This window comes from Mus musculus, chromosome 11 (assembly GCF_000001635.26).
Source record: "Mus musculus strain C57BL/6J chromosome 11, GRCm38.p6 C57BL/6J".
Lineage (NCBI taxonomy): Eukaryota > Metazoa > Chordata > Mammalia > Rodentia > Muridae > Mus > Mus musculus.
This window is the reverse complement of record NC_000077.6, coordinates 40,115,732-40,142,245: the sequence shown is the minus strand read 5'-3', so window position 1 is coordinate 40,142,245 and position 26,514 is coordinate 40,115,732. Positions and strand designations below refer to the sequence as shown.

Below are 26,514 nucleotides of genomic sequence, written 5' to 3'. Positions count from 1 at the left end.
GTATAGCTGTGTCTTCAGGCAGATTTATTTCCAATTTTCTCAGGAATCTCCAGATTGATTTCCAGAGTGGTTGTACCAGTTTGCAATCCCAGTAGCAATGGAGGAATGTTCCTCATTTTTTAAAAATACATTTTCCAACTTGTGGGATTTCTTTATTAGATATTTTCTTTATTTACATTTCAAATGTTATCCCCTTTCCTAGTTTCCCCTCCAAAAACCCCTATCCCTTCCCCCCTTCCCCTGATCCCCAATCCACCCACTTCCATTCCAAGTCCTGGCCTTCCCCTATACTGGGGCATGAACCTTCACAGGACCTAGGGCCTCTCCTCCCATTGATGACTGACTAGACCATCCTCAGCTACATATACAGCTAGAGCCACATGTCCCACCATGTGTTTTCTTTGATTGGTGGTTTAGTTCCAAGGAACTCTGGGTGGTACTGGTTAGTTCATATTGATGTTCCTCCTATGGGGCTGCAAACCCCTTCAGCTCCTTGGGTGCTTTCTCTAGCTCCTTCATTGGGGACTTTGTGCTCTGTTCTATGGATGACTGTGAGCATCAACTTCTGTATTTGCCAGGCACTGGCAGAGCCCCTGAGGAGACAGCTATATCAGGCTCCTGTCAGCAAGCTCTTGTTGGCATCTGCCTAGTGTCTGGGTTTGGTGGTTGTTTATGGGATGGATGGATACCCAAGTGGGGCAGTCTCTGGATGGTCGTTCCTTCAGACTCTATTCTGAACCTGTCTCTGTAATTCCTTCCATGGGTAGTTTGTTCCCCCTTCTAAGAAGGATTCTGAGCTTCTGGGCTAATATCCACTTATCAGTGAGTGCATATCATGTGTGTTCTATTGTGACTGGGTTACCTCACTCAACATGATATACTCCAGATCCATCCATTTGTCTAAGAATTTCATAAACTCATTGTTTTTAATAGCTGAGTAGTACTCCATTGTGTAAATGTACCACATTTACTGTATCCATTTCTCTCTTGAGGGACATCTGGGTTCTTTCCAGCTTCTGGCTGTTATGAATAAGGCTGCTATGAGCATAGTGGAACATGTGTCCTTATTACATGTTGGAGCATCTTCTGAGTATATGCCCAGGAGTGTTATTGCTGGATCTTCATGTATTCTCACTTGGGGTTTTGATCTTAGCCATACTGTTTGGTATAAGGTGGAATGTCAGCTTCGTTTGATTTGGATTTTTCTGATCACTAAGTACTTTGAACATTTCTTAGGTGCTTCTCAGCCATTTGAGATTCCTCAGTTGTGAAATCGCGGTTTAGTTCTATACCCTATTTTTTCATTTTTTATTTTTGTTTGGCTTTTTGGCGATTAACTTCTTGAGTTATATACATGTGTGTGTGTGTGTGTGTGTGTGTGTGTGTGTATGTGTGTGTGTGTGTATATATATATATATATATATATCATATATATATATATATATATATGATATTAGCCCTCTATCAGGTATGGGATTAGTGAAGTTTTTTTCCCAATATGTAGGTTGCCGATTTGTCTTACTATGTCCTTTGGCTTACAGAATTTTTCCAGTTTCATGAAGTCCCATTTATCAATTCTTGATCTTAGGGCATGAGCTACTATAGTTCTGTTTAGAAGATTTTGCCCTGTGTCAATGAGTTCAAGACCTTTTCTGTCTTTCTCTTCTTTAGATTCAGTGTTTCTAGTTTTATGTTGAGATCCTTGATCCATTTGGACTTGAGCTTTGTAGAAAAATGATGGAACTAGAAAATATCATCCTGAGTGAGGCAACTTAGACCCAAAATGACATGCATGGTATGTACTTACTAGTAAGTGGATATTAGCCCCTCCCCCCCAAAAGTACAGAATATGCAAGATACAGTCCACGGAAATCAAAAAGGTCAGTAAGCTGAAGTGTCCCAGTTGTGGGGGAGAAGAAAGCTGTCACAAGTGAGGATGGAGGGAGGGACCTGGGAGGGAAAGTGGACAGGGAGGGGGAGTGGGGAGGGGAGGGAAACCTGATCTGGTATCCTGTCAAGGAAAAGGACTGAATCCCTGAGGACCAGCAGAAAAATATGCAAACAGGCAACCTAGGGAGGTAGAAGGTTGGTGGGACCCTCTAGAATATAACAGACAACTGGGAGGTGAGAGACTCTCAGGACTCAAAGGGAGGGACCTTAGATGAAAGGCCCAACAGTAGGGATGGAGAACTTATATAGCCCACTTCCAGCAGGAAGATGGGGCATCAAATGAGGGAGGGGGACATCCCACAGTCACAACTCTGACCCATAATTGTTCCTGTCTGAAAAAAATTACAGGGATGAAAATAGAGAGGAGCCTGAGGAAAATGAGGTCCAGTGACAGGCCCAAAGAGTGATCCAGCTCAAGGGGAGGTCCCAAGGCCTGACACTATTACTGAGGCTATGGAACACTCACAAAAAAAGCAACTAGCATGACTGCACTCCTGAAGATCCAACAATGAGCTGAAAGAATCAGATGCAGATAATTGCACCCAACCAATAGACAGAAACAGCTGAATCCTGTTGTTGAATTAGGAAAAGGCTGAAAGAAGCTGAGGAGAAGGTCAATCCTGTAGGAGGACCAGCAGTCTCAACTAATCTGTACCCCTGAGATCTCTCAGACACTGGACCACCAAACCAGCAGCATACACCAGCTGATTTGAGGCCCCCAACACATATACAGCAGAGGGCTGCCAAGTCTGTGTTCATTCAGAGATGATGAGCCTAACCCTTAAGATACTGGAGGCCCCAGGGAGTTTAGAGGTTAGGAGGGGTGGGGTGAGGGGACATCCATGTGGAGACTTCAAAGGAAGTAGGTCACTTGAGGATGGCCTTGATGTTTTATAACCTGACACCACTTCCTGTCTACTGTGTGCTTCCCAACTGCAGACACAAATTATGCAGCTTTCTCCAGCTCCTGTGGGCATGCCTTCCTCATCATGGTGGTCAATATGCCTCTTTAAACCAGAGTTTCAAACAAACCGTTCTGCTTTAAGCTGCTCTTGTTGGGTATTTTGTCACAGCAATTAGAAAAGTAATGAACACAATTACCCTGTATAATTTTCTCCACAGCATATGTCACTTTATAAAATTGTCAATTCTATTCTGCCTTTTTTTCTGACACCATCCATCCTGTTGATGTCAGTGAAGATGTAGGCTCTGTGTGAGCTAGAACATCGCTTAGGACAACTGCTTGAATTACCAAAGAATGCTCCGAATTTAGCCTAGCACATGTCACAATGGGGACTCAGCAATGTAGGAAACGATGAAATGGATTGGCATAGTGCCTTTTGTCCTGTGGACATCAGCTCGTGTTTGAACACATGTTCAGTATTGGCAATACTCTATATACAAATAAGATGGGGAATTTAGGCCCTGGGGGAGCTGCTCCTGGCTCAGAGCTCAGTGTGGGTCCCCTCTGAGACCCTGGGAGTCAAAGCCTTTTGCTTCAGTTGTATAGGACTATTAGCTTTTACTGCCTGGAGTATGTAGTGTCACAGTTGATCATTGGAACTTTCATGGCATCTCAGTGCTGATGTGAGTATTTAAGATCCTAATAGCAAAAGTAAAAAGAATATTTACATAGTCCATAAAAGGACACCTTATGCTTTCATTCAGCATTTTACAGCCCCTCATCACAGCAGCGAGTAGATTCAGCGAGGCACTGCAGTCTTATATTATCCCCGATTCACCCCACAGTCAAATGACCACCCTGATTTTAAAACTTCCTGAAGCAAATCAACCATTGTCACTGGTGCTAAAAGGATACTTCTCTCTTAACTCTCAATAAATCCCCCAAATGTTATGCAAATTGAAAAATACCCCTGTCAAAAGGCTGTCAGATAACACCTCTCATTCCCAAGGACTATTTGTAAGCATAAAGAAACATCCAGAAAGATGTAATAAATTGTTATAGCACACTGTTCTGGCAACCATTAATAAATCAATATGAAGGGGAGTTCTGAAGGGCAAAATGTTGCTGTCGGTGGGTGTCCGATTTAATTTTGCTCTAAATTAATATTTCGAATATGATGAGTGAGCTGGCAGGAACAGATTTCATGATTAATTCTATGGAGTCAAAAATGCTTTGATGGCACTTTAATAGCTGGGCCACTGATCTAAAAGTGTCTGAAACGAGCTCACGTGGGCAAGCTCACAAATTGCATGATAATGTGGATCCCACCCAAGGAGGCGATTTACTTTTTATTTTCAAATCTCTGGCGTACCTTGAGATAGATGTGTTTCATCATGCAGGCAGAGACATTTTTATAGCGTTGTGAGCCATGGCTGAATGACACATGCGGTGTGAGTGAGCAGAAAGTACCATTAGGACCCTCTTGTAACTCCTGCCTCCCGGAAGCCACATAAATCAGCTTACAATGGAGCCATTGCTCCCCTGAAAATGAGGGTCCCTACAATGAAAACACTGTATTTCAAAAAGACCAGGGAGATAGAGACAACCTAAGCTCATGAATGAGAAGCACAAAATGGAACCTGACTGTTTATCTTGGGGTTAACTACGACTTTAAACCACTGGTAGCATGATAGTATGACAGTTGTTCTGCTGGAAGACTATCCTTAGAACTTAGTATTTGTTAAAAGTTTACTCACGGCATTACGGACTTGGCTTAATGACATGACGCTGAAGATGAAGGCGACAAAGTGCTGGATCAGATGCCAGCTTATGGGCTAATAGATTGGTTGAAGGAGGCTGAGTGGGGTGCAGACATGCTGTGTTGGAACTATATGTGAGGACAGGACAGCTTTTTCTGAGCTCTTCCATGCTCTGTATAATTCTTAAAGGATATCAGGGCACACACACAGATTTGTTAGTAAACACGGACCTTCAGGGAAATAGGCAGCAAGCAGGTAGGGCTGCCAACATGTAGAAAACATACCCAACTCTGCTACTACATAAGGTTCAAGGCAGTTTATTATGGATGAAAGTTAAATAAAGCTCTCTTTGTTGTCTCTCCTTGACTCCTGTCACACAGCCTAAAATCCCCATCCCTATCTGTGACATGAAGTATAGACCACACAGTAACTACGCCTCCTTTCTTTACATGCAGGATCTCTCTTTCTTTCATGAATTTTTATAGACGCCTCACATTGTCTAGTGAGAGAGATCTTTCCTTCAGTCCCACACAGGGCTGGACTGTTATACTGCTTGTCTGCCTGTCTATATGCCTGTCTGTCTCTGTGTGTGTCTCTCTGTCTGCCTATGGTGTGAATAAATCCATTACCCAAAGAAGGGATAGACCAGTGTGGTTTTCTCAAACCCAATCTCTTCCTTCTCCCAGTTCCCTAAACAGTGTTGAAAAGAGAGAACAGAAGGAATGTCATGATGTGGAAACTTGGGCATGTATTTGAAGAATGATATTGAGTTCCGTATGATTAGAGCCCGGACCATTAAGAAGATGAAAGGAACTGTGTTATAAAACTGGATTTAACTCAGACTTGAAAGGACATACATGGTATGTACTCACTAATAAGTGGGTATTAGCCAAATAATAAATAATAATACAGAATACCCAAGATACAGTCTACAGAACTCAAGAAGCTCAATAAGCTGAAGTGCCTAGGTGAGGACACCTCAGTCCCACTTGGGAGAGAGAAGAAAGCAATCATAAGTGGGGATGGAGGGAGGGATTTGGGAGGGAAAGTGGGTGGAGAGTGGGAAACCTGATCTGGTATTGGGTGAGGGAAAAGGACTGAAGCCCTGAAGGCCAGCAAAAAGAATCTAAACAGGCAACCTCAGTAAATAGGAGGTTGGGGGGACCCTCCAGCGTGCACCAGAGACCTGATTGGTGAGAGACTCCCAGGACTCAAAGGGAGAGACCTTAGATGAAATGCCCTATAGAACCCATCTCTTGCAGGAAGACAGGACATCAAATGAGGGATAGGGTTGAAGTCCTACAGTCACATCTCTGACCCATAATTGTTCCTGTCTGAAAAAATTACAGGGATGGAAATAAAGAGGAACCTGAGGAAAAGAAGGTCCAGCGACAGGCCCAAAGAGAGATCCAGCTCAAGGGGAGGTCCCAAGGCCTGACACTATTATTGAGGCTATGACCTAGCATGACTGTACGCCTGAAGACCCAACAAGCAGCTGAAAGAAGCAGATGCAGATATTTGCACCCAACCAATGGACAGAAGCAGCTGAATCCTGTTGTTGAATTAGGGAAGGCTAAAAGAAGCTGAGGAGAAGGGCAATCCTGTAGGAAGACCAGCAGTCTCAATTAATCTAGATCCCTGAGATCTCTCAAGCAATGGACCACCAGACAGCATATACCAGCTGATATGAGGCCCCCAACACACATACAGTAGAGGACTTCTGGGTCTGTGTTCAGTCAGAGAAGATGAACCTAACCCTTAAGAGACTGGAGGCCCCAGTGTGTTTAGAGGTCAGGTGGGGTGGGGTGTTGGGGCATCCACTTGGAGACAGGGTGGGGTGGGGAGGAGGTATGGGATGTGGAGCAGTCAGAAGGTAGATGTGGGGGTAGAAAATGGAATATGGAGTGTATAAATAAATTTAAAATAAAATAAAATAAAAAAAAGAGAAAACTGGGTTTGAAATCAATGAAGTGTTTTCAGTGCCATGTTGAAATAGACCATCTTTTTTTGTGTGTGCAGAATTAGTCATGATTCCCAAGGAGGTAGAGCCATGATAATTTTCTTCTGGATACTGTGAAAGCTTAGTTTATGTTAAGGATTACAGTGTTAAAAAACAGAAAGTTTTCCTTTAGTTCAGTGTCTGGTTATAGCTAATGGAAGCTTCCATGATCTAACACATGTGCAAGAGCAAAGCATGGGGGAAAATGGTAAGTTCCAGCATCAGTTATATGGAGAGCATTTTGGGGTGCCGCTTGGCAGGAGTCTGGCATTGGCCAAGGACCAAGAAATGGGCTTCAGGCAGGAATCCGGCCTAAGGGCATAATAAGGAAGTAACTTTCAGCAAGAATCTAACTTTAGGCTGTAATAGGGAAGTAGGGGAAGGCAGGAATTTTAATCTTGGGGTGAAACAGAAGAAGTAGGCTTCAGGCAAGAGTTTGGGCTTAGATGGGGAAGTAGGCTCAAGTACTTTGGTCATTATAACATTCCCTTTTAAACAATTGTCATGGAAGTAATCCCCAGACTTTGCTTACTGCCTTGTTAGTTCCTCATTATACTGCTTGCTCTTAATACTTGCACGTAGTTAAAATGGTATAAAAAGAAGGCTGGGAAAGTTAAACTTGCCTTCAGTCTCAGAATGGACTGAAGTCATGCTACAATGTTGTCTAACTGTCTCTTTTCTTTTAATCCTCACTCCTACGCTGGAGAACCTGTTGACTGACAAAGTGAGCTTGGTCAAATTAGAAGTACTTCATGGGCCTTAAGCATATTAAAAGGAGCTAAGAATACAGTTAGGTATATAGCACGTGGATACATTGTTCAAAGGAGATATCTAAGTTGTGGGAAATGGGCTGAGGGTCATGAGATTGGACAACGTGTAATGAAATGAGGTGTAAGGTCCAAGTATTATTGACTAGGCATGAGAGAGATGAAAGGCAAATGAAAAATATTAAGGGTGTTTAAAAAATAAGGGGTCAGTGATATTAAGTATTGTGTAGGGATCACATCAGAGAATAAGTTATGGCTATTCAAATTTCCAATAAAACTATTAGTTGGCATTGCCAAAGGTTTAGTAGAAGCCAGATTTAGATTATAAACCATGAGATTAAAGGTGGAAACTAAACACATGGCAAATACAGTTAAGTTTCCAAAACAGTGTTCCAGTTTGACTTAAACATACCTCTATTCCTCCCCATTAGATAAAAAAATCCAAGTATGTATTCAAAATAAAATTTTAAGCTGTTAGTTAATGTCTTAGGGTTTTACTGTTGTGACAGACACCATGACCAATGTATGTCTTATAAAGGACAACATTTAATTGGGGCCGGCTTGCAGGTTCAGGTGTTCAGTCCATTATCATTAAGGCAGGAACATGGCAGCATGTAGGCAGGCATGGTGCAGGAGGAGCTGTGAGTTCTACATCTTCATATGAAGGCTGCTAGCAGAATACTCACTTCCAGGCAGCTAGGACTGGGGTATTAAAGCCCACACTCATGGTGATACACCTACTTTTACAAGGCCACACTTTCCAATAGTGTCATTCCTTGGCCCAAGAATATACAAATCATAACAGTTAAACATAGTGCTCAGTGAATATAAAGGCATATACATGTATACAAATGATAGCCCTCATTCATCTCTCAAGTACCATCTTGTCTTGTGAAATTGTAGACTGTGTGAACCACTATCATAGTGTAAGGGATCTGTCTTTTTAATCATTTTGCTATCTCCCAAGGGTTTATTGACTTAAGGGTTAGGTATTCACTATCATAATCAATCTGTGTTCATATTGAAGAGTTGATCAAGGCCCACAGGAGAAAAATGAAGAGGTGAGACTTAAGACTGTCACTTGAGTGATTGAATTTGAATGGAAACTTATTTTTAAGTAACCAAAGCTGTCAAGCAAGCATATATGGAGGTGACTTGCTCGTTCAAACAGCATTCCTTTTCTTTAGAATTCTGTTGGTTTTGTTTGTTTGGTGTGTGTGTTTCCCCACTTTGGTTCAGTGGAACTTTTAGCCAGAAGTAAATGACTTAGATATTTTTGTTTACACTTGAGAATATTTATTAGAAAATTTAATGCGGTAGAATATCACGAGCATATTGACATTTATTAATATTTACATTAATAGTTACATTTCTGGCGATTTCTATAGAAACTATGTTGGAATATGCTAGGTATTGAAAATTACATGATGGTTTTCATCTATTATACGTCTAGTCAAATCTAGTACCCAAGAAATGCTTATTATTTTAGTATGAACTGTGAGTCCTCTAATGCAGAAACATGTCTCTGGGCCTCAAATTAATCTTTATGACAACAAGTGAAGTAGCTCCTGTGTGAATATGTATAAGGAATGAGGAGAAAATGGCAAAGTCAACTCCTTTGTGTAGTTTGCTTCACATATGGATTGAGTCCTTGATGGTGCAGGCACACTGACCGGTCATTCATAACTCATGGGTTAGCAAACATAAAGGAAAAACTTGGTGTCCCTTGCTCTTTGTAGAAAAAATATTTTATAATGTTTAGGTAAATGCTAGGGTAAATGCAAGATTCTCAAAATTTCTGCTGGGAAGGAAAAAAAAAAAAAAAAAAAAAAAAAAAAAACCGGACATCTTTAGTTTAGTGACTCACACATTTTTTTTTTTAATTTGCTGAGTTGCATGTTACTTTTTTCTTTCTCTATTATTGCTATATCAAAGTACACATCAGTGATGTTTAGGATTATTTACTATGCATTGGCATTACACCTTTGTTATTAATATTCATGGAAACTCTGGAAAACTGATTAGCTAATTAAGTGCAAAGACTTTGTTGAGATCCTGCTAACTCACTGTTTTCTTTAGTAATTTTCATATACAGAGGATCATTCCCTCATTTTTTCACACTTCCTTAGAGGACCCTCCCAGCAAATTATTACTCAACAAGCTCACAGAGTTCTGTTAGGGCGCTTGTTTCACTGGCAGTCTAAGCCATCTGGTTAAAACCTAAATCTGAATCTGTAAATTTGCCAGTATAGAAAAATATCAGACTCATATGAATGAATCTACTTTTCTTCATTCCAGGTTCTACAAAACAGGTCTAGTAATGGAAAGATTTTAAAGACAAACATTTGTTCCATCTGCTCTTGTCCTTTCTGGAACACAGTTGATAGAGGATGTGTTGTTACTCTTCAAAATCACTATGCTCATGGCAATTTCTCCAATGAAGCAAAATTCAATCACATGTTGGGGTTTAGAAGCCAATCCCAGCCATCTCCCACTGGTCATTGGCTGCACAGAATCTTGGCTTTTCCTTTTCCATATTTGCTCAGTCTTAGAGACATCAACCTCCCTACACCTGAGACTCTTCAGGCTCATAAGGGTAATTTTTAAAAATTATATGTGATGTATTTGATATTGGCTTTGGATTTACTTTTAATAATCCTCTTTAGTGTCTCTTTTCAATAATATTGTTTTCAAAGGAAGGAAATATCATAATATTTAATGAAACATTAATATTAATAGTTTTATTTATTTTAATATTTAGTTATTTTTGCATTCAGTGTGGATTCTTTTCTCATCTTCCAGAAATTGCAAACTGCACTGAGATTGTCAGGCCTTTACTAGCTGAGTCATCTCACCAGCCCAAGATTTCTTTTGAACTTAGAATTCAGCTCCAGTTGAAATTTACACATGCCTTATCTTAGTTATATTTCCACTGCTATGATAAAACACCATGACTGAAAGCAACTTGGGTAGAAATGTGTATTAAAGATTTTGAATTTCTTCAAAATACAGATTTTGTTACATTTCATGTAAATGGATATGGTGTATGAAGTCAAACAGTTGCTAATGTCCATCACCTTTCCTCATAGTACTGTTGTTAGTCCGTTTCTTTATCCAATTACAAACATAGAAATTATATCGACATTTTGAAATAAATTACAACAATATTTCATCATTGTAGGTTTCTTGGTATAGAATTTTAATCCTTTGGTTTTTTCCCAAGATTTGTTTTATTTTAACATACAGATATTTAGAAAAATATTTCATTTATACTTCAAATTTGGTTATACTCTTTAGCTCTTCAAAGTAGTAGACCTGCAATAAATCGCATCTACCTCCTCTGCTATTTCTATCACACACTTCTGGAAGTTTCTGAGGGAATAAATCTCTGTATGCATTGAAAACATTTTATTTATAGATATGCCAAATTTTGCTTTATAAACTTTCTAGTCTATGATGTTTGATTCACAGAACATATGTTTTAAATCTTGCCAAAGTCAGGAAGTTGTCATCATATGAGTTTACTTCTGGGTCAGAGGACTGGTTCAACTGATGAGTATATATTTTTTATCAGTGCCATGCTGATTTTGTTACTGTGGCTCTGCCATGTATTTAAATATCAATCATAATAATAACTTCAACATTGTTCTATTTACTCCAAGTTTCTTTGACTATTTAGGCATCTTTTCTCTTTCCACACAAATTTTACAGTGTTTCTCCTATTCCTGTGAAGAATGCCCCTGAAATTTGGTTTGGGGATATGTTGAATCTCTATATTGGTTCATGATCATAGGATGTTCTTCCACATTGCCATGTGACTTTTCTTTCTTTCTTTGATCTTTAAAATTGTTTATTGTAGAAATCTTCCACCTCCTTGGTTAAGTTTATTAGAAGATATTCTCTTTTATGAATTGAACTTTTTGTTTTCTTGGACTTGTTCTTACCCTGCTTGTTATTAGTAGGAAGGTTTCTATATCTGTATGTTGATTCTAGATTCTACAATTTGCTTATCAGTTATAAGATTTTATACTGGTGTCCACAGTGTGTCTTATAAATAGTATCACACTACAAGTAGCAATAATTTGACCTCCTCTTTTCCAATTTGTGCTCTATTTCCTTTATAATATCTTATCAAATATGAAAAATGATTAATTATAGATAAAATGCATTAAGGTAAGATATAAATCAATTAGAGGAGAACATAGGGAAATTTCTTCAAAAAGTAGTCACAGACCAGGTGTTTCCAATAAGGACTCAAGTAGACCAGAAAAATAAAATGAGCATTTCATAAACGAATCATAAACTTCCTTCATCACAAAGGAAATAATTAAGTAACCATTCATTCTGTAGAATTACAGAAAGTTATTCTTGGGTATACAGCTAATCAAGTACTAATATCTAGAATATATAAAGAACTTAAAGAGAATGTTCCACTACATCAAATAAGCTAATGAACACATGAAGTGGAAATTTCTCAATAATTTAAGTGCAAACCCAACATGAAAAAACGTTCGGTCTCTTCAGCTATGGGATAAATGCAAATTAAATCAATATTGAGATTCCATCTCACTCCTGTCAAAATAGTTACCATTGAGGAAACAAATAATAACTAGTGCTGACCAGGATGCAAAAGAAAAGCATCTCATATACTGATGCTATAGAAGTAAAATCATCAATATGTAATGGAAATAAGCATGGAAATTTATCAAACATCTAAAAATAAAACTACAAATATGACCTAGTTGTATCACTCTTGGGTGCTTATACCTGAAGGAGTCTAAGTCAGCAAATCAATTTCTATGTGTTTTATTTGTGCTCATTAGTTGCCAGCAGCACTCTTTCCCCTTTCTAGTTGTCCTCATCCAAAGCATCCCTGTTGGCCCAGTGTCCATTGATGCTGAGATAAAAATAGGCACAGATGGAGCAATACTGATCCTCAGTATCAAATAGCCGTTTTTGTAGGAATGTAGGGACACAAGATGCAGATCTCATCCTATCAATATGTGCAAAAATGAAGTTTGCTTCATTGTGCAAAAGGGCTTTTTATTTTTATCTTCACTATCCATGATGAAAAACACAGGACACCTGTTTTTGAGGGACATATGACCTGTCCTTTCCTATTCTTAGTAGAATTAGTGAACAAATTAGACAGACCTTATGTTGTCCTTCCTGAAAAATATGGTCCTTTTTCCAGATTCAGACAATGAGCACAATGTACTGGTGACTCATATATGGCTAAGTACATATCTGTGTGTCAATTCTGCTAAATCATGTGGGAACAATGATCATAAATTCTTGCTTCTTTGCTTTGTAACAAATAGGTTAAGGCAATGATCATGATATCAAGATGTCACTTTTTCTGCTTTTGAGTCCTGGCTCTCTCACTCGCCAACTTTATTAGAATAAGCAAGTTCCATAATCTCCATGAGCCTTGTTTGTAATGTGAGAATAGCAATAGCATGCAGCTCATCACTATGTAATAAGGGTTCAAGTAGGCAGTTAGCATGGGGCTTCACTTGTTTCTGCTATATAAGTGGTAGTGATACTATTTAATATGTCTGCTTTCTATTATCTTTTACATATCCTGAAATTGCTTGCTTTCTGTATACTTGTAGGACTTTTATGTAAAAGTCATAAAGAGTTGAAAGAAAAGCATCAGATAAACAGTTTATCCTCTAAATTGATAGCTTATATACAATAAATTATATTAATAGAAGCTTGGTTTATCACTAAATCATTTTAAAACAGTGTTGTGTCTAAAGTAATAAAATACTATTTTAAAAAGTGAAAGTTGAGGGTATGTTCAATGAAAATGCTTTGAGAATTATATTTCTATTGGCCTACTTCATAAAAAGGAAATTTTATTGTAACAAAACTACATATGAGGCCAAGAAGGTTTTTATAAATATTTAACTTAAGAATGTGAGTTTTGAGATCTTTCTCCATATGCTGTTGGGACGGTTATTATCTTGAGTTCTCAAATCAGATTGAGAAAAGGCAAATATTTCTGTGAAGTTTCCTCTCATGTATAAAATTCTCTCTAATCAGAATAGGGTTATCACTGAAAAGGGCAGAAAGAGGAGATAAGCGCAGACCCCATGAGTCCTGATGCTAATTCTACATTCCAAATCTCTTCAAGGGGAAGGTATTTTTCTCTGTTGAAGACTTAAAAAGAACTACAAACCTTGGCATTCTCATGTTTTAGCTAGGATAAAGATTGACAGTCCCCAACTTCTAATACAAGAGTTTTCAGAAGAAAAAATATGCGTAAGTGCACCTTTAATGAAGCCAGAAGTTGGACAATACTTCCACATGTGTCGGGAAACATCACCAAATGTGGAATATCAAGAGCAGCTGAGGAAGAATGATTAAAGAAGATGAAAAGATTTGCAGAACGCAGACAGAGGCACACATATTCAGTTCCACAAAGTCAGGCACATACTCCAGAAGGCCAGAGTGCACCGACAACAGGGAGGGCATGGTGAAGTCCTGCCAGTACCTTCAGATGCCACAGTCTGAGTGCTATCTGAATCTGTATAAGAGTGATTGGGCACAGCTTCATGCAGGAAGGAGCACACTGTGTATGTCCTTGAGCAGTATGTGCATTTGAGGAGGATAGGAAAGAACTAAAGGAGATGGAAATTAATTATATCAATATCATTGATGTTCATCAGGCTTTGCGAATTAGTAAGAATTTCAAAAAGTCAATACCATAATCTTTCATTGTTACCTTATTCGAGGTTTTAAAGAGAAAATCTATATATAAAACCTTTCCTTAGCTGTTCTTGAGTCACAATGCAAGATAAGTAAATTTCAAAAAATATTAAGATAACTGAATCTCTCAAAATGTTCTTGAACCAAAGCAGCAGTTGAAACTAAGATTACAAGTCTAGGCATGATTACATGCTGCTAACCCAATCTTTCCAAAGACAGAGGAGAGGGATCACTGTGAGTTTTAGGCCAACCAGGGTTACCTAGTGAGGCTCTGTTTCAAAAAGAAACAGAGAAACTAAGATTACATAATATTGAGAAAATATCGGCAAAGAAGTACCCACTCAAGAAATGGTAAAACCCATGCACCCATTAAAGTACACAACCCTAAAGCATACACACATAAAAAATGAGATAAATTTAAATAGGATAGATTAACATACTAACTTGTTAGGAAACAAGACGGAGAGAAAGTAATCAGAAAGCAGGAGTAGATGTGAATGCCAATAGAAATGAGTCAAAGACCATAGTGTATTATTATGTAATATTTAATAATGCATCAACTTAGACCAAAATAAAATAAACAGAAAAAGTGGCATAAAATATAGAAAAAGAACATAAATACTGGGGAAAATCAGCTGCCATAGAACACATTTTTTTTTCTTACTTCAGAGGACAAATAGTGCCCCTCAACTCACCATTCAGAGCACTTCAGAGTTCAAATTCCAAGAACATACCCAGCAGCACAAAATAAAAACAGGCAGTAAAATAGCATAGAGTAAGGCCGACACAAAGTCACAGTCTCTGTCTCGAAACTTGTTCTGCTTTAAGATGGAAATAATTCTTGTCTGTTGTAGACTCTATGATATACTTCTGTTGTTATCTACACTTGCAAATTTAAATTTCAACGTCATGTTATAGATATTTATGTTTTATGATTATGAATAAATTGAAAAATACCTATCTGTTTCTCTTATCTGTCTGTCATCACTATCTATCTAACATCTATCTATCTATCTATCTATCTATCTATCTATCTATCTATCTATCTACCTACCTAACATCTATCTATCTATCTATCCATCTATCATCCACCCATCTGGCTCTCCATTTTTCTATCTATCATCCATCTAGCCATCTCTCATTCTCCTGTCATCTATCTTTTCTCTATCTATCTAATAAAGAGATGGCCATTGGTACCACATCACCATCTTATGCTCTCAGATCATACTGTGATTCCATTTCTGGCTTCATTTAAGTTCCAATTCTTCACCAATTGCTTCTCAACCCACAGGTAAGTATAATCATAAGTGAATATTTGGGCACTGGTATAATCAATTTTTTGTTCATTATTACTAAGAATTATCAGGGTGACAAATAGCCCCACAATAATTATTAACAGGCCCTTCCTCTTTTAGTTTTTTGAAAACTCTCTATTTGTTGATAAGAACAGGTCATTTTATAAGCATAGTTCCACGTGGGTAGAAGAGAAACAACAACTGATTTCTCTAATATTAGAGGAACTTTTAGTTCTTACTATCAGCTCATAGGTTGGGAACAGCTTTATCTATACACAGGGACTTCTCATTCTATTCATGCAGACATAATTAATCAATCACTGCTATTTTCTTTCACTGAGTTAGGCTGTTTGAAAATTCTATCACCATATCATATTAATATCTTTGCTCAAAGACAGCATATGTTTACAGATTATTTTATCAACCCTGAGTGGCATTTTATACTTGAATTAAATGGAGCCTGGTCCAGCCTAATTAAATCAGAGCATTTAGAAAGTCACACTACATTCTAAACATTAGGCTTTAGGAAATTAATTTTATTACTTTTTTTGCTTTAAAATTAGTTTTAATTTTTATCAGAGAATGTCAGTATACTTTAAAGTACATAAATATACATGTAATTTTATCAAGTATCCAGATATGTTTTTCTGAATTTTTTGAAAACCAATTTTACCTCATTTCTCCAATTATTTTCTAATCTTCAAAGTAGCTACTTAGAATTCACAGTCCATTTTTTGATTATTAACCACATATTTCCCTAAAATTTATTTACATTTTCACTTTTTCATTTTATTTTCTTGGTGTTATTGGTTTCCTCCTGCTCGTCTAGAATGTTCTTGGGTGTTTAACTCCAATATGCTAGTGGAGAAACTTGTAAAATGTATGTTGTGTTTTAACAATTAAATACATTTCTACGCCCTCTAAACCCATATATCAATCATGGGGTGGTAGTTTATAGGAGAAATGAATCCTTCCCACTCCTGCCTCAGAGAGAGAAACAATCCCATTTCCTGCCCACTTCCGGGCAATTTGTCATTGAACTTCACAAGAAACTTCCTGCCTGTGGTCTATTATCAGGCTCACTTCCAAGGGTGAGTAGAAGGAATTCTGGATTTCAGATTTACCACATCTAAATTTGGTTCTTTCTTTTAACTACTCATCAGCTTTATAACTGTGGCAGATGCTACTGGCCTGCCCATTTGCCTCTAACTTCCCAATCTCCAATATTAGAGTATTCAGTTTGCCTTGAGCATCTTTTGTTGTTTTATTTACTTTTGGTGAAAAAAAAGTACACCAAAAGTATGCATGTAGTACACTAACTTCCATTTAGCTTTTGAAATTCTTAGAAGGGGAGAAGCCCTTTTAAAGTATATGTTATATGGGTTAAGATGCAAAGCAGACACCAACAGAGCAAGTTTCTTTGGGGAAACAAAATTTTAACATCTCTAAAAGGATTTCCTGGACTGAGCTTAGCATATGTACTCTAAACCAGTAGCTTCGCAGAATATAAAAGATTAGGCACAGAAGTGGATGCTCACAGTCATCTATTGTATGGAACACAGGGCCCCCAATGGAGGGGCTAGAGAAAGTACTCAAGGAGCTGAAGGGGTCTGCAACCCTATAGGTGGAACAACAATATGAACTAACCAGTACCCCCAGAGTTCATGTCTCTATGTAGCAGAAGATGGCCTAATCGGCCATCATTGGGAAGAGAGGCCCCTCGGTCTTGCAAACTCTATATGCTCCAGTACAGGGGAACACCAGGGCCAAGAAGTGGGAGTCAGTGGGTAGGGGAGGAGGGGGGGGGAGGGCATACAGGGTGTTCAGGATAGCATTTGAAATGTAAATGAATAAAATATCTAATAAAAATTGAAAAAAAAGAGATTAGGCACAATCTTGATAAATTAAAAATTCGGTAACACTACTAAAATAATCAGAGAAATATTTATAAAATATCATAGAGTTATTCCATGATGTTGTGTGAAGATGCATAACAATGGTTTGATTCTTTTAACAGATGAGTAAAGGTTGGAGTTACTTGAACTGATAATATAGGGGCACTGGGTCTGGTGTGAGAGGCTTTTCATCTCAGCTATGAGGGAGACTGAGATGGAAGAATTTCAAGCTCAAAGTCTGTCTGGATTACAGAGTAAGAATGGGTGGCTTAGCAAGCTCTTGACTCCAAACAAACAAACAACTTAATTAACCGTCTTAGTCAGGGTTTTTATTCCTGCACAAAACATCATGACCAAGAAGCAAGTTGGGGAGGAAAGGGTTTATACAGCTTACACTTCCATACTGCTGTTCATCCCCAAGGATGTCAGGACTGGAACTCAAGCAGGTCAGGAAGCAGGAGCTGATACAGAGGTCATGGAGGGATGTTCCTTACTGGCTTGCTTCCTCTGGCTTGCTCAGCTTTCTTTCTTTCATTTTATTTTATTTTATTTTATTTTATTTTATTTTATTTTATTTTATTTTATTTTATTTTATTTTATTAGATATTTTCATTATTTACATTTCAAATGCTATCCTGAAAGTTCCTTATACCCTCCCCATGCCCTGCTCCCCTACCCACCCTGACTCCTACTTCTTGGCCCTGGCGTTCCCCTGTAGTGGGGCACATAAAGTTTGCAGGACCAAGGGGCCTCTCTTCCAAATGATGGCCTACTAGGAAATCTTCTGCTACATATGCAACTAGAGACACAAGCTCTGGGGTACTGGTTAGTTCATATTGTTGTTCCTCCTACAGGGTTACAGACCCCTTCAGCTTCTTGGGTACTTTCTCTAGCTCCTCCATTGGGGGCCCTGTGATCCATCCAATAGCTAATATCCACATTTTGGTCTTCCTTTTTCTTGATTTTCTTGTGTTTTGCAAATTGTATCTTGGGTATTCTAAGTTTTGGGGATAATATCCACTTATCAATGAGTGCATACCTAGTGACTTCTTTTGTGATTAGGTTGCCTCACTAAGGATGATATCCTCCAGATACATCCATTTGCCCAAGAATTTCATAAATTCATTGTTTTTTAATAGCTGAGTAGTACTCCATTGTGTAAATGTACCACATTTTCTGTATCCATTCCTCTGTTGAGGGACATCTGGATTCTTTCCAGCTTCTGGCTATTATAAATAAGGCTGCTATGAACATAGTGGAGCATGTGTCCTTCTTACCGGTTGGAACATCTTCTGGATATATGCCCAGGAGAGGTATTGCAGGATCCTCCCGTAGTACTATGTCCAATTTTCTGAGGAATCGCCAGACTGATTTCCAGAGTGGTTGTACAAGCTTGCAATCCCACCAGCAATGGAGGAGTGTTCCTCTTTCTCCACATCCTCGCCAGCATCTGCTGTCACCTGAATTTTTGATCTTAGCCATTCTGACTGGTGTGAGGTAGAATCTCAGAGTTGTTTTGATTTTCATTTCCCTGATGATTAAGGATGTTGAACTTTTTTTTTGGGGGGGGGGGCTTCTCACCCATTCAGTATTCCTCAGTTGAAAATTCTTTTTTTTTCCCCATCAAAACCTTTTATTTTTTATTTTTTAATTTATTTTATTTTATTTTTATTAGGTATTTTCCTTATTTACATTTCCAGTGCTATCCCAAAAGTCCCCCATACCCTCCCACCCCACTCCCCTACCCGCCCACTCCCACTTCTTGGCCCTGGACTTTCCCTATACTGAGGCATATAAAGTTTGTACGACCAATGGGCCTCTCTTTCCACTGATGGCCAACTAGGCCATCTTCTGATACATATGCAGTTAGAGACATGAGCTCTGGGGGGTACTGGTTAGTTCATATTTTTGTTCCACCTATATGGTTGCAGATCCCTTTAGCTCCTCGGGTACTTTCTCTAGCTCCTCCATTGGGGGCCCTGTGATCCATCCAATAGCTAACTGTGAGTATACACTTCTGTGTTTGCTAGGCCTCGGCATAGTCTCACAAGAGACAGCTATATCAGGGTCCTTTCAGCAAACTCTTGCTAGTGTATGCAATGGTGTCATCGTTTGGAGGCTGATTATGGGATGGATCCCCGGATATGGCAATCTCTAGATGGTCCGTCATTTCGTCTCAGCTCCAAACTTTGTCTCTGTAACTCCTTCCATGGGTGTTTTGTTCCCAATTCTAAGAAGGGGCAAAGTGTACACCCTTTGGTCTTCGTTCTTCTTGAGTTTCATGAGTTTCACAAACTGTATCTTATATATTGGGTATTCTAAGTTTCTGGGCTAATATCCACTTATCAGTGAGTACATATCATGTGAGTTCTTTTGTGATTGGGTTACCTTACCTAGAATGATGCCCTCCAGGTCCATCCATTTGCCTAGGAATTTCATAAATTCATTCTTTTTAATAGCTGAGTAGTACTCCATTGTGTAGATGTACCACATTTTCTGTATCCATTCCTCTGTTGAGGGGTATCTGGGTTCTTTCCAGCTTCTGGCTATTATAAATAAGGCTGCTATGAACATAGTGGAGCATGTGTCCTTCTTACCAGTTGGAACATCTTCTGGATATATGCCCAGGAGAGGTATTGCGAGATCCTCTGGTAGTACTATGTCCAATTTTCTGAGGAATCACCAGACTGATTTCCAGAGTGGTTGTACAAGCTTGTAATTCCACCCACAATGGAGGAGTGTTCCTCTTTCTCCACATCCTCGCCAGCATCTGCTGTCACCTGAATTTTTGATCTTAGCCATTTTGACTGGTGTGAGGTAGAATCTCAGAGTTGTTTTGATTTTCATTTCCCTGATGATTAAAGATGCTGAACATTTTTTCAGGTGCTTCTCTGCCATTTGGTATATCTCAGGGGGGAATTCTTTGTTAAGCTCTGCACCTCATTTTTAATGGGGTTATTTGATTTTCTGGGGTCCACCTTCTTGAGTTCTTTATATATATTGGATATAAGTCCCCCATCTGATTTGGGATAGGTAAAGATCCTTTCGCAATATGTTGGTGGCCTTTTTGTCTTGTTGACAGTGTCTTTTGCCTTAGAGAAGCTTTGCTATTTCATGAGGTCTCATTTGTCAATTCTCAATTTTACAGCACAAGCCATTGATGTTCTGTTTAGGATTTTTTTCCCCTGTGCCCATATCTTTGAGGCTTTTCCCCCAAGTTCTCCTCTATAAATTTCAGTGTCTCTGGTTTTATATGGAGGTCTTTGATCCACTTAGACTTGAGCTTTGTACAAGGAGATAAGAATGGATCAATTCACATTCTTCTACATGATAACCACCAGTTATGCCAGCCCGTTGTGCCAGCCCCATTTGTTGAAAATGCCGTCTTTTTCCAGTGGATGGTTTTAGATCCCTTGTCAAAGATCAAGTGACCATAGGTGTGTGGTTTCATTTCTGGGTCTTTAATTCTATTCCATTGATCTACCTGTCTGTTGCTGTAACAGTACCATGCAGTTTTTTTTTGTTTTTTTGTTTTTTTTCTTTCACAATTGCTCTGTAATATAGCTTGAGGTCAGGCATGGTGATTCCACCAGAGGGTCTTTTATTGTTGAGAATAGTTTTTGCTATCCTAGGTTTTTTATTATTCCAGGTGAATTTGCAAATTGCCATTTCTTGTAGAACCCAAGACTACCAGCCCAGAGATGGTACCACCCACACGGGCCCCTCCCCTTTTGATCACAGATTGAGAAAATGCCTTACACCTGGATCTCATGGAGGTACTTCCCCAACTGAAGTGTGATAACTCCTTTCTCTGTGATAACTCCGGCTTGTGTCAAGTCCACACACAAAATCAGCCAGTACAATTGACCCCTTGTCAACTTGACACACAAACACATCAATATTAACCTTCAAGCCTTACATCATTATTCATCCCCAAGATCTAAATAACTTTAAAAGTCCCACAGTCTTTACATATTGAAAGTTCAGTCCCTTTAAAATATCCAATCTCTTAAAATCCAAAGTCTTTTTACAATTAAAAGTCTCTTAACTGTGAACACTAAAAATCTTCCTTCAAGAGGGAAAAATATCAGGACACAGTCACAATCAAAACCACAATCAAACTCCAACTGTCCCATGTCTGGGATCCACTCACGATCTTGTGGATTTCTCCAAGGGCTTGGGTCACTTCTCCAGCTCTGCCCTTTGTAGTACACACCTTGTCTTCTAGGCTCCAGATGTCTATACTCCACTGTTGATGCTGTTCTTGGTGGTCATCTCATGGTACTGGCATCTCCAAAACACTGCTGTCTCCTCTGTAACTAGGCTTCACCAATAGCCTCTCATAGGCTCTCTTCTTGGTACCAAGCTTCAGATCTTTTGCATGACCCCTTCAGTCCTGGGCCATCAACTACAATTGAGGCTATACCTTCTCCAATGGCCTTCCATGACCTCTCACAGTGCCAAGCCTCAGCTGTTCTTCATGACACCTTCATGCCCTCAAAAACCAGTACCACCTGGGTGACTCTTACACATTTCCAAGTCCATCCACAGCATGAGGCACAACATTGGGTATCTCCGGAAAACTGCCTCTGTGCTCTCAGAAAACACTTCCCAGGAGATGTCACCCCAATGATGCTGGTCTCTTCTCAATCACTGCTAATTTCTTAGCTCCAGCTAACCAGCATCAATAGTCCAAGTGATACTAAGGTTTTCTCTTTAGTAGTTCTGGTATTTTGTTAATCACAGCTGATTCTTCAGCCCCAGTTAACCAAAACCACAGAATCTTCACAATCAGACTAGCAATGTCCCTGAAAAGAGTCTTTAATCTTCCCTCTGAAATTTCACAAGCCAGGCCTCCATCTTCTGCACTGTTCTCAACATATGGCCTCTGCATCAGCTCCTGCTTCCTGACCTGCTTGAGTTCTAGTCCTGACATCCTTTGGTGATGAACAGTAATGTTGAAAGTGCAATCTGATAAACCCTTTCCTCCCCAACTGTTTCTTGGTCATGATGTTTTGTCCAGGAATAAAAACCCTGACTAAGACACCAACCAATCAACTAAACAACAACAACAACAAAATAATTACAATTAGATATGAGTTTGATGCTTAGTGGTAGATCACTTGCCTGACATGTACTTGGCCTTAGGCTTGGTTATTCCTGACTCTAATACTGTGTGTTGATACGTTACTTTATGTGTCATATATCTGTATGCCACAGTTATGTTCTACGTTCAGATATAGATAAATATTTATGGTTAGGTGTGATGACTTATGGCTGTTATCCCAGCATTAGGAAGGCTGAGACAGGAGTACCATGAATTTGAGCTAAATCAGGGATAAGGAGTGAAATCCTGACCAAAAAAAAAAAAAAAAAAAAGAACACACAGAGAAGACCACAATGCTGGTGTAGATAGCATTAGAATTATAGTCCCAGGAAATAGAAACAATTAATAGAGAAGAGTTTCTGTTTAAGACATTAGCCTGCAGCTAACTAAAGAAGTTTGGAGTTATAAAACACAACTTTTAGTTACTAGATGCCTCATCCCCAAGGAATGCCAGCTCTATAGATAAAGCAACTGATCCACACAATGGCCATCTTAAGTTTCCTCAAGTAATAACCTATTCATAACCACTTTCTGGGCACTGTGCTGACCCCTAAGTATCAAAAGTCTAGGGCATAGTTACTGTAATGTCACATATAATGAAAGGCTCTGTTCATTGTCACATATAATGAAAGGCTTTGCTCATTTTCACATGATAATCTCATTATTCTTATCTAGTAATTTATATCATATATGGCCAGATGGCTCAGTAGTATAATATATGAGAAAATAAGCTGTCTGCAGATATTAAAAATGGCTTGCTTCTCATAGAGATTCATTCCACTTAACCACAAAAGAAAGCCTATTAATTAGACTTTTGAATCCCATTAGGAAAAACAAATACCAATACTTAACTGCTCAAATATGACATGATAGAAAATTGCTAACATAATTAGATTTTTAATAGTGTTAATGACTCTTGTATCTTATTAATAAGAATTAAAACTAATGTAATATTATATGAAGAAAAATTGCCACTGTGTGCTCTTCTACAGGGAAATGTAGCACGGCTATGTCTATTTCCACATGAAGGGGTTTTAATTTTTATTCCCTTGCAGTTGTAATATAACTCACATGTTTCCTCACTTAATATATTATCCCTGACATTATGTGACAGAAGGTCCTACAAGCATGCCATTTAGGATTGCAGTCTCATTAGATAGCCCAAGTCAAGCATGATGTTGACTCTGACCATAAAACTACTCATGTTAAAGGTTGAAATGTCTTTTCTCTGCCCTGTTTTTCTACCTTTTTCACATTATCACTCCTTCAAAGCCTTGTTTCAACCTCGATCGACTTTCTCATTTATTAGCAAATTACATTCACTGCTTATGCTATACAATTTATCATTTCTGGCATGCTCTCTCTCTCTCCCCCTTTACTTATTCTATGTGCATTAAAAACACCAGTGAGTATGTTTCATCAATTAGTTCATAAACCAATGTTCATTCCGTATCTCCTATGTATCCATCACATTGAAGACATGGTATTAGAAAAGACACAGACTTGGTATTTGAAGAAGGGGATTTATTTATTCAAATTCTATGGGTGGATTAGAAAATTTTCTTTCTTAGAAACTTAGAAGAACAATATTCATATTTCAATGATCCCTTGCACTAGCTAAATTCACCACCCCAGCTGCCACAAAGACAAATGGATGCTCGTTTCCAACTAGACACCAAGCTGAACATCTGAGAAAATAGCCAATATTTGAGATAGATGGCTTGCCAACCCACTTACAAACCTGCCAGATACATACAGATTATAAAAGATTCAGTGGAATGACTTATGATGAGACCAAAACTGTATTTGTTCTTTCTCTGTGTGTACTGGCATGTACCCCTAATGCAATCCTTTTGGGGAGTAGACTTCTACTATATGTATGGATCATGGCCCCAGAGAAGCAACATTATCTAGGAGTTTATTGGAATTTCAGAATTTGGGGTGTTATTTCAGAAACCATGATCTACAATTTTACAAAATTTCTGTCCTAGTTTTTATTACTATATCAATATATTGGACAGTGGGCAATTTTGTAAAGATACTCACAATTCTATACTAACAATCAAGTAAACATGCTCTGGCAAGTGTCTTCTTGGATGTATCTCTTCATGACAGATGGTGCCTTAATGGCTAGAGTGTTTGTGAGACAGGAGATATCATGGCACATCCAAAGCCAGAGCACTGAGAGGAGCCAATTTTGCCATCCTCTTCTGGGCTCCACCTGTTAAGTATCTACCAAGCCTTACTATTTCCACATTATAGACCAAGCTTCTAATTTGAACTTTGTAAATATATATTCAAATTGTAGCCAAATCATAATGATCTCCAATTTACTTTTAGATACAATACCACTTCCAGAATCACTGGACTGAGTTTGCTCTTAAAAATGTTATTATTTTTCTTATTATACAAAGAAAGGGAGAGGTAGCCATAATTTTAGTCTTCATTTGTTCAGTTTGCTATAACATACTAATGTAGGCTGTGAGGCTCATACACAATAGAAATACATAATTCTAGAGATTGGGAAATATAAGCTAGAGAGGCTGCTGCATAAATCTTGGTTTGACCTCACTTGGTAGAGTGAGCAGCTCTCTCTAAATCTTTTACATAGTGTCACTAGATTTCCTCTCTCTCTCTCTCTCTCTCTCTCTCTCTCTCTCTCTCTCTTTCTTTCTTTCTTTCTTTCTTTCTTTCTTTCTTCCGTCCTTTCTTTCTTTCTTTCTTTCTTTCTTTCTTTCTTTCTTTCTTTCTTTCTTTCTTTCTTTCTTTCTTTCTTTCTGTTTGGACAGGGTTTCTCTATATAGCCCTGGCTGTCCTGGAGCTCACTTTGTAGACTAGGCTGGCCTCAAACTCAGCCTGCCTCTGCCTCCCAAGTGCTGGGATTAAAGGCGTGCTCTACCACCACCAGGCATTTGATTTATTTTCTTGACCTAATGATATGATGGCTTCCCAAATGTTCTTCCTCCTGATGCCAGCCCAATGATTCTGTGTGTGGATTTGGGAGGATGTTCTGTGATGTCATTCCTTTGGAGACATAAACAGATATCTTCTTAACCAGAACAGAGAATCAATCACCAATGAAGTTAAGAAGACCACTGAGGTAGAATTTGGACATAAGAAGTTCCTTCAAGCAAGGCAGTCAGCTACATCCATAAGCACCCATCCCAGAATGGGTGACAATGCACAAAAGCTTGGATTCTTGGAGGTCACTAGACAAGTTTTAGGCCACTTCACTCATTTAAAGAGCAGGTCATTTGAAAGAGGATTGAAAGAGGCTTGGGGATTTGAAATTAAGCACTTAAGATTAAACAGTTGTGAGAACATGATAGAAAGATTTGTCAAAATCCCTTGACCTAAACCTTATATAGATTCTACCATCCACATCTGTATTCGAAGGACACTCTAGTCCTGAGATTCTGTGAGTCTAGGACATGCCCGATAGTAACCACTCTGCTACTCACTCAGAGACCAATTTAATGGCCAGGGAGTTTTATCTAAACAAACTTCAATAAACCTTAATGAATATTTTTTTAAACACTCGTTCAAAGCCTAGAAAATAGAATGTCATTGGAAAGAGCAAACCTGAGTTAAGGGGCCTGGAATCTTAATTAAAATAAATAAGTATATAAATGAATAAGAGACCAAGTAATAAAACTAGGTAATTTGTAATGCCAGTACATTCGGCAACAATTCTTTCTCACACCATGTACTGTGATTGAAAGCATATTTGTTTTTACTCTTGCGATTTTTTAAATTGTAATCTATGTTAGTTTACAGAACTAATTATGAGTCACCCAAGTGGAACCAAAGAGTGCTGAGGGCCCCTGAAAGAGGACAAAGGGAATTCATTAAAAAATAATGTTGAGTCCATGGTTTCAAAAGGTTGTTAGAAATGCTGAACTGAGGACGCAGTTGTTTAAAATGGTCCCACATGTAGTCATTTATAAGTCCCAAGGTTTTCAACATGCGGTCATCATCTGGGTCATTTGTTCCCCAAGCAGAAAGACAGCTTCAACATTCTTAGTCTAGGGTTCATGTGCCTTCTTTTGTCTATATATATATCAAGTTAACATCATCAGTATCCCTACAGTCTAGGGACCTTCGGTGCTTACTTCTGTATATT

General features: G+C 38.6%; 1 long non-coding RNA gene across 1 annotated transcript in view; it reads right to left on the bottom strand.

Annotated features, from left to right (window-relative positions):
• Gm12132 overlaps positions 1 to 26,514 on the bottom strand; it is a 329,649-nt gene that overhangs the window by 195,597 nt on the left and 107,538 nt on the right. The gene's annotated exons all lie outside the window — the stretch shown is intronic.